Below are 9,039 nucleotides of genomic sequence, written 5' to 3'. Positions count from 1 at the left end.
TTGTAGGCATTCACTGTCGTAATAAAATGCAATATAACTCAGTATTCTGTGTGGTGGATTAATGACTGATAGGTGTCGTAAGGCTGTGAATCCCTCATCTTAAAGCTAGAGGGCGGCCTTGCGCTAGTGTTGTCTCTCACAGCCTAATGCCCAATTATTACATCCTTTATTTTCCATGAAGGATGTGGCATCCTGTGCCATATTTGATTTGTTAATTTCATAATCACCCATCTTTTATCCAGTCACTATATTATGTTTTATTGCCAGCTACAAAGTCTAGTTGTGAAATATTGTACGGCCATAAACAAGGCAGACATTAATCAGCCCATAATTCATTTAGTGATGCTTCATCTTTATGCTCATTCACTTCCACAGAGCTGCTTACTGTCATACTTTATGTTTAGGGACAGAAACAAAATCTGTATCATGTACTACAAAATGACCATAACACACAAACACCTGCACAGGAAACAGTCCTCGATACACCTCTCTTGCATACACAATAAACCATAGAGAAACACCTTGGCCATTCAATTACTCAACTACTCACCTTGTTCACCATGGTTTACCACAAGGCAATTGCATTTTCTGTCTATTTTTCTATTTTGTCTTTTGCAGCACATTTGCCACAAACTCCACTAATCTCTGAACTGGCCGAGTGCTCCGCTGTGGTCCTATAGGGCATTTACATACAAACCTTTTCCAGGACTAATAGCTCTCCAATACAATTTGCATTTATATAGCCCCCTTCATACCAACATGATTTGGCGCCTTTGCCCACGATAAAAAATAAACCTCCTCCTTTGGCCTTGAGTTACTGCCCTGCTGCTGCTGGTGTTCGTGTGTGTACCTCCACGTGTGTAAGGTTGGTTGATTTTAATATGTCATAGTTGCCTGATCTTCCGATGTAGACTGAAACATGTATGGAAAGCCTCAAAAAAGGACCCCATAATGATTCAAAATGGACTCTGGTCTCGTTTAGTGTGTTATCCGCAATACAGTAAATTTCAATATTGTTGATACAGCAGTGGGGGACACTTGACCTGGGCAAAGAGACACAAGGTAAATATTAAGCCACAACAGATTGGTACCTATAGTTATTCAGTTTAAGCTGCTTTCAATTTGCTCAGACAAATGCATCCAACACTTTTACAAGGCTCTGTGGAGCATACTTCAAAAGGAGGGAAAAGTAATGAATAAGGAAATGAAAGTCTACCATGTGAGACTGAGAATAAAATGCCCTCTCTTTCCCTCTGGAGCGCTTAATCATTAACATCTAATCCATGTGATTATCACCCATCCTGTAAGAAATATACCCAATTACACATAGAAGTACTCTGATAAATCTTTCCAATTTTATCTATCAATAGTATGTGCGTCACACGGCAAACGCTGTGAAGTGCCTTTAAATCCCAAATGGATAAAATTGGATTTAGCAAATAGAAGAGTGGATTGGAGCAACCAGTCCTCGTTACCTCTGGCTCTATCATGAGCGAGGTGAGGGGCAGTCAGGCCTGCAAAGGGCCATAAATCACGGGACTTTCCCAGCTACTCAGCCCAGCACAGCGGCCTCCCACACAGGGGAAACGAAGGGCAGAGAGTCTGATTGACTCTCAGGGCCAGAAAGAGAAAAAAGGGGGGCGAGATCCTGTGACTTAATTAAAGTGTTGTGTATCTCACACACTGTAGCTACAGCTCAGTCAGTTTGCTACGGAAGCAGTTTGGGATGCATCAGCGTTAAAACTCAGATTAATCCAACCCCAACCAGATTTGAAGAAAAATGCGTTGGTACTTTTGAGTTGCGTGCTGCTACTGCCATTAGGAACTACATATATTTGTATGCACTTTATGTGGCCTGTCATGTTAAATGTTAAAGGATGTATTTGTCCGTGTCTGCTTTAAATAGATGGAGAAACACCATAATTATAATGGTACTGCAACACAGGTAATTCTTGGGTACAATATATTGCAAGTAAGACATCTACCATACACTGATTTCTCTGTGTAACTGGGGAGGAAAACAGGCCCTTATCATGAAACAGGAATCAATACTACATTAACAAGGCTATGAGTTGAGAAACATTGTTTTAAATGCATCAGGTCCAACCAATTTGACCAGGAACATGCATGTTTAATCATGATTACACATTACAAAGGTTTTTTTAAGGTGTGACTAAAGGCTTGAATAGAAGACAGCAAAACTGCTCCAGAAATAATGCATCTGTAATAAAGGAAATAATTGTTTTTGCTCAAGCTTCTCAATATTGAGGGATTGCTTTTTTAAATGTATTTGTACATTTAATATCTTTAAGGTTTTGGACTTTTGGTCCAAGTCTACAAGCAACATGAAGACATCATCTAAGCCTTTGAGAAATTGTGAGGGACATTTTCCTACATTATTTTTGACATTTCATAGACCACAAGATTAATCAATTAATCAAGAAGACAATAGGCAGATTAATAAATGTAGAACATAATTAGTTGCTTCACTAATCAGTCAAACATGCCAGTGTCTTGAAATGTTATCATAATTTGTTAAGATCAATAATGTCTTGCATAAAGCACATGTTACTGATTATTTGAGTATTCAACTTAATTAGAAAGGACTGATTGAGTAAACTGTGATATTAAATAGCATAAATAGTTGACTACAGATGCAGCTGAATCACTCAAATGTATCTTTAATGTAATAGCAACCTCTTGTCCTCTACCTGGACTTGTAATGTTAAAGTGCTCTTCTGATCTCTCTTCAAATAAAACACCCGTGTACCTTGTAAGCTGCTACGACCAAATTGAGTCTGGCTCGTCCCTCCAGTAACGATTACAGTGTTTGGGATAGTTTGTTTGGCCAGCACAGCCTCCCTCCTGCCTCATTCCCAGGCCAATCCTTTATGATTAAGCAGATAAGTGGTACTGGATGATAAAACAAACAACAAATGTCCACATTCCTCTCGCTCCTTTGATGTATGTGTGTGTGCCTCTCCGGAGGCTCTTACCTCTTCAAGCCCCCTTTGCTATAATCAAACTGCAGAGTCATAAACAGCGAGAGATGGGGACTATAAAATGATCGGAGGCTCTATCAGCTGGGGAGAGAAGTTCACACCTCGGAGCGGGTCAGCATCAGAGCGTGTGGGGGTCGGCCCGGTGGGGGGTCCACGGCTCTGTTTGATGCTCCTGAGACAGAAAGCAGAAGGGAGGCATGTTGTCAGGCTTTAGCAAGGGGTTGTGTTGTAATACAGTTGGATGCTACCAGAAACTAGACCCACTTTCAGGAGGGTATCAGTGAAGTAACTGGGATGAGAGCAAAATCAAACTATGTCAGGGTAGGGATTATGTCTCGTGTTTCCTGTTTCAGATTATGCTTCTACTGCTTAGTACGATATACTTTGCAGAACAGTTTGATCAAATCTGATCTCATTTAATTACACACGTTTTGGCAATTATGATGTGCAGAAACCTCAATAAATGTTGACTAAGTAACAAACTTAACTTTGCCTTAACAGCTGCTTACTAGATAGAGCTTTAACTGGGATATTGTGTATGGACAATCCTTTATTATTGATATAATATCTTTATTTTGTGTTATTCAATTACGTATTTTTCGTAGACAGCTTACATTGTATTATTATCGTTGCTTTGGGGAAATGTTTGGAGTCTAAGAGTTTGTTTGGTCAGGGGTATTTTATGGGTGTTTATTTATTTGGTTTCTGCTGTTCCATTGCACATTTAATTTTCCTAGACATAATTTGTGCAAATAAAGACCTTTGTGAGTGACGTTTCCTCAAAATAACAGTGCAGTGGATAAAGATTTCCAACAAGTATAATTTCTAAACGACACTTATTTTGCTAATCAAGTCTCTGCTTTCTGTTTAAGTCCTTCCACTGCAATTGGAAACCAATCATGTCCAATAGATATTAACATGGGTAAATTGTGAAGGACATGAATCAATAACTGACTGACTGGTGTCTCACTCTTCACTATCCCGAGGTCAGAGGCCATACTCTTGACCCCTCACCGACCCCTGACTCCGAACTGCACTGAGAGGAAATAACACCTTCCATCGTCCCAAACGTCCCCAGATTGAATGATTGCTCTTATCATTTGACGGATCTGGTCCAATTCTCTTTTCTCTGTCTTTGCTCCCCCACACTCCCTCGTGCCTCCCCAGCACTCATAATACCACTTTTTATCACCTCTCGCTGAAACAGAGACCCAGCACCATCCGTCATTACAGCACACGCTGACAGCTCCTCACACATGCATGGATTTTTACATTTGACTCAATCCAGGGGCTTACTTTACTGTAACCGATTCAATATTCCTCAAATGAGCCGACCGATCTATATACACGCCACAGCGGATGGGATGATCTATAGCACTGCCTTAATACATTTCCCAGGCCTCAGAGACTGGCTAGTTTAAGGGACAGAGCATAATTTGTGCAATAAAAACATAATTATTCATTTGACTTGCTTGGTAATTTATGTTCTTAGGCATAAAGCTAAAATGTGTGTGGATTTTGTGTGTCTTGCATGCTGGTTTCTGTGTGGGCATGAGTTTGTGAGTTTTACATTCCTAACTACTACCTAGTTTCTAACAAGGGAACATATCATACTAAGCTAAGCGAATGTTCAAGCTAATGCTGACAAAACCTTTTCTGATTTGATGTATTTGAAAGCAAATCCTTTTTGACTGAGGTTTTAAAGCTCTTTCTGAAAAACGCATGTGCCTCTTGCAAGATTACCAATGTATGTTCCGAATGTACAAACCTATTCATAAGACTATAGGTGAGTATTGTTATTTAGTTTGCATTGGTCAATAATCGTACTATTGATTTACTACTACTACTACTCATATTATTACCACTACACAGAGGGAAGCTAATTTTTTCAACTGTTTATCCATTAGGCTAATTTGAGTCAATCATTTGAATCAACTTTTCAAACAATTATCTAGTATTTGTTTTTACTTTTTCAACAGTTTATCCATTACTTTTTTTTAATCAATTGTTTTCATTAGTTTTAGCTTCCTGTTTAAACCTCTGTTATCTTGCTAATGAGTTTTCACCCTCATCAACTCTGACCTAACTGCAACATGTAATGTAGGCTAACAGGGTTGGTACGACTGTAGTACTGTTGGCTTATGTGGATACAGCATTTTAGTTGTATTAAGATCTATATTATTTAAATTAAAGCTACTCTTCAATCTTTCTATATACCCACTAGCAACTTCAGATGTAGGCTACTTCCTATAGGGAGAGGGAAATATCTAAAAGCTAACGTTAACCTACAGGCCTATCGTGTTTTTTGTTCATTTATGCTAACATAATTTAAGCCAAAATTACTTTATTTTCTACTCTGAGGTATGTGTAGTGTCATAGTAGCATTTAATTACGTTTTAGATCAGTCATGCCAAACTTATTATCTCCTTTAGTCATTGCTGTAAACTGATAATATGCTAGCAAGCTAACAATAGCATTGCCCGTTGGTTCAGTTACAACTGGCAGTTTGTGTGAATATTTAGTTATAACTTCCCTATGTTAAAACGTGTTTGTCTGGTGCAAAATTCAGTGATATGGAGTAAATGTAAATATCTACTTATAAAACACTAACATTATAACTAGCCTAATTTATGAACAGCTTCTGGAACAACCTACAGAAGTGGATGCAGTTTAACAAATTGAGAGATATCACAATGCAAAACACAAACAGCTTTCGTCTTGTCTTTAAATAAAAATAATCTACATTTCTTGAAGCAATATGAATAAAATGTTGATGTTACACGTTGCCATTATTGCACACATCTCTTAACTGTTGGGTCTGACAAACTGAAATTGTATGTGTGTGTGTGTGTGTGTGTGTGTGTGTGTGTGTGTGTGTGTGTGTGTGTGTGTGTGTGTGTGTGTGTGTGTGTGTGTGTGTGTGTGTGTGTGTGTGTGTGTCATGAAAGAGGCTGAGGTAGTAGAGGAAAGGAAATATTGTTTGTCTTTTCATTTTGTTTATATCTCCCTGCCTTTTATGGCCGCTGAAGCTTTGCGAGCGGCAGAGAGGGTAAAAGAGAGGGAGAGAAAGAGAGTATTCTCAATTTCCTTCTAAAAAGAAAATTCATTTGCAGTTGCTAATGTAATGTCACCGTTGTGTTTACTGAGCGTGGATGATGTATAGGGGATGTTGCATTGAGTGAGACTGCTTAATGATGCATAGAATTAAGTCTGTGGCTTTCAGCTGAGCTCCCCTCTCTCTCTCACACTCTCCCCTCCCTTCTCGCTCAGACTCCCGTTCCCTTCCTCTTTCCTTCCCTCCCTTTTACCTCTCTCTTCGTTTAATCCCCACCCTCCTCCTCCTCCTCCTCCTCCTCCTCATTCTCCTCCCCACCACACCAACCTCTCTTTCCTCTCAGATGCAGGCTGTCTTGGACTGTTGGCCACACGTTGCTCTGTGCTCTGTTGCCTAACTCCATCAATCACTGCGGAGGGGAGAGAGTGGAGGGGAGGTGGGTGTTGGGGGGTAAAAAAGAATAGAAATAAGATATGGTTGGGGGAAAAAACGAGCGGGATGAAAACACACATTGGGTATAGACATCGTACAGTTTTTAAAAACCTGGAGGGAAGAAAGCAAACGAGTGGGAAGAACACCTCTTACATTTAATGATCCGCTGTGCACGATGGCAGTCCAAATAATTGCCTGAATACTGTGTGAATATATGGATGCAATTGTGTTATTACTGGCTCTAACTATGATTGTAAGTGTGTTGGGACTAGGGGACGGCGATGATAATGATGATGATCATGATGATGTGATTTTATGCTAACGGTTATTACCTGAGCGAGCTGACTACCTGAGTGGGAGGATTGAGTTGCAATAGATATAATAAAGATATATTTTAGGTTACTAGAGAAATGCGTTTCCTAATTCATACATCAGGGAATAATGCGACTGAAATACACCTGTTTGTTTTTTTGCTCTCCTGACAGCTACATCTGTTTAAATTACAGATTTGTTTGAAAAAAAAAACCTTAAATGGTTATTCTTGGAAATAGCTTTGGTGGATTATGTGCTCACTCTTCTGTTTCATAAGCATTAGAAACCAAACCGCATGTTATGAAGATCCTGCGGTGTAGTGAAACTGTAATTTTGTGATTTTAGAAAAGGTAGATATTTAGAAAGATCATCTGTAACATAAAATGCAGCACTGAATGGCCTCGTGGTGATTTGCACGTTTATTGTTTAAGAAACTCTCAAATATAACAAGCTTTTTTCAGACTGGATCACTAAATTGAATTTCAATGCTATTGGGATAGTAATTTTCAAAATGTGAAATGTGGTCATGTCAGACTTAGAGGTAAAATATATTTTCTAAGTCTTGGCTTTACCAGAATATCTTTAAGACATGTCTCTATATGTTTAATCACCTATGGTCACTATCTTGGAAGATTGTAACTACCTGCACAAAAAAATGTTAAACAAGAAAAGGGAATAAAGTATGCATTTACTGTGTCATAATAAAATGGAAAAGCTGGAGCAGAAGTAATTACAAGGAAATACATTTCGATAATTAATATAGTTTTGATGTATCTTTAATCTTACTCTATTGTTCATGCTCTGGGCTTGGTTATTTAGTTCAACTAAGACACATTTTGTGGCAAGATTTTGTGGAAATCCCTTTTCTGTTTCATTATGGTAATCCCAGGTCCCGAGAGTTATTGTTCCACCAGTTTGGTCTGGAGGAACTTGTCTGACTCTGCACCTCATGCAACATCTCTGGGATGAATTTAAGAGCACTAATGATCTTGTAACTGAAAATTCTCCCAGTAGGAGAATGCTTTCATAACATCCTAATAACGCCCATAGTGTCTTAGTGAGATGTCCAACAATCCCAAATGGGAGGAACATTCAGGTGTCCACATTTTGATTTGGCTAATTGTGTGATCAGACGTGTCTGCCCAGAGTTGGCCGGTTACACAACATATGATGGCCACTTCAGCTGTGTGACAGTGTTTTGTTTGCGTGTTGATTTTACAGTTTCTCTCTCTCTCACATCCCACTCCTTCATCTCTCTCTCTCCCCCTTTCTCTCACTCACTCACTCCATTGCTCCGTTGTGATCCAGCTGTCCACCCCATTCATCATCCCGCCACTCTCCCCCGCACAGAATTATTATTTCTTTGATGTGTTACTAGTTGAAAACAAATCCATTTTTCTGGCCATCAATTTATCATCTGGCATGGGGAGTCACACTTGAGTTGTAGGGGCAACCACATTTTCATCCAATTCCAACTCGCCACTGTGTGGGGTGTGTGTCTTGCGTGCGTGCGGCGTGCGTGCCGTCGCGTGCGTGCGTGCGTGCGTGCGGTTTGGTGGGGTTGTTGTGTTTGTGTGAGGTGTGTACGTGACCAGGTGTTTGTCTACATGTTTTTGTATCGGTGCACATGAAAAAGCATGTATCATGTTTAGATCATAAGCTTTCTGTATATGTGAGGTGCAGGAATAGAGAAATCAAAGGTAAACAGAAATGATGGGAGGAGGAAGTGGAGGGAGGAAGTAGTTTGAGACAAGTGAGTGAGGAGAGGAAAGGTGGGAGAGAGATGAGAGAGAGGGAGAGATGAGAGAGAGGGAGAGAGATGAGAGAGGGGAGAGAGAGATGAGAGAGAGGGAGAGAGAGAGAGAGAGGGAGAGAGAGAGGGAGAGAGGCTTCCCTCTTCCCTCCAGTCACCCTCCTTCACCTAACGTCTGTGATAATTTATCACTCCTCCTAGCTTGGCTGACAAACTATTTGCAGGAAAATGAGTTTTTCCGCCACGGATTTGTCCTCTGGGAATAGAAAGGGGAGCTGCTGTGTTTTTATTCCATCACGCACACACATACACACGCACACACATACAGATATATGGTTGTTCACGTGCACGCACAAACACACTGGCACACACACATGGATTGAGGTCTCCAGTATTTATTGGGGGGAGGGGGAGGTGGTTAAGATAAATGAGGTAAATTAATAGAGTCACTGAGGGAAAAGATCTGCTTCCGCACCAGCAGATCT

The sequence above is a fragment of the Gymnodraco acuticeps genome, unplaced genomic scaffold (genome assembly GCF_902827175.1).
Source record: "Gymnodraco acuticeps unplaced genomic scaffold, fGymAcu1.1, whole genome shotgun sequence".
NCBI classification, from domain to species: Eukaryota; Metazoa; Chordata; class Actinopteri; order Perciformes; family Bathydraconidae; genus Gymnodraco; species Gymnodraco acuticeps.
Note: the sequence above shows the minus strand (reverse complement) of the source record.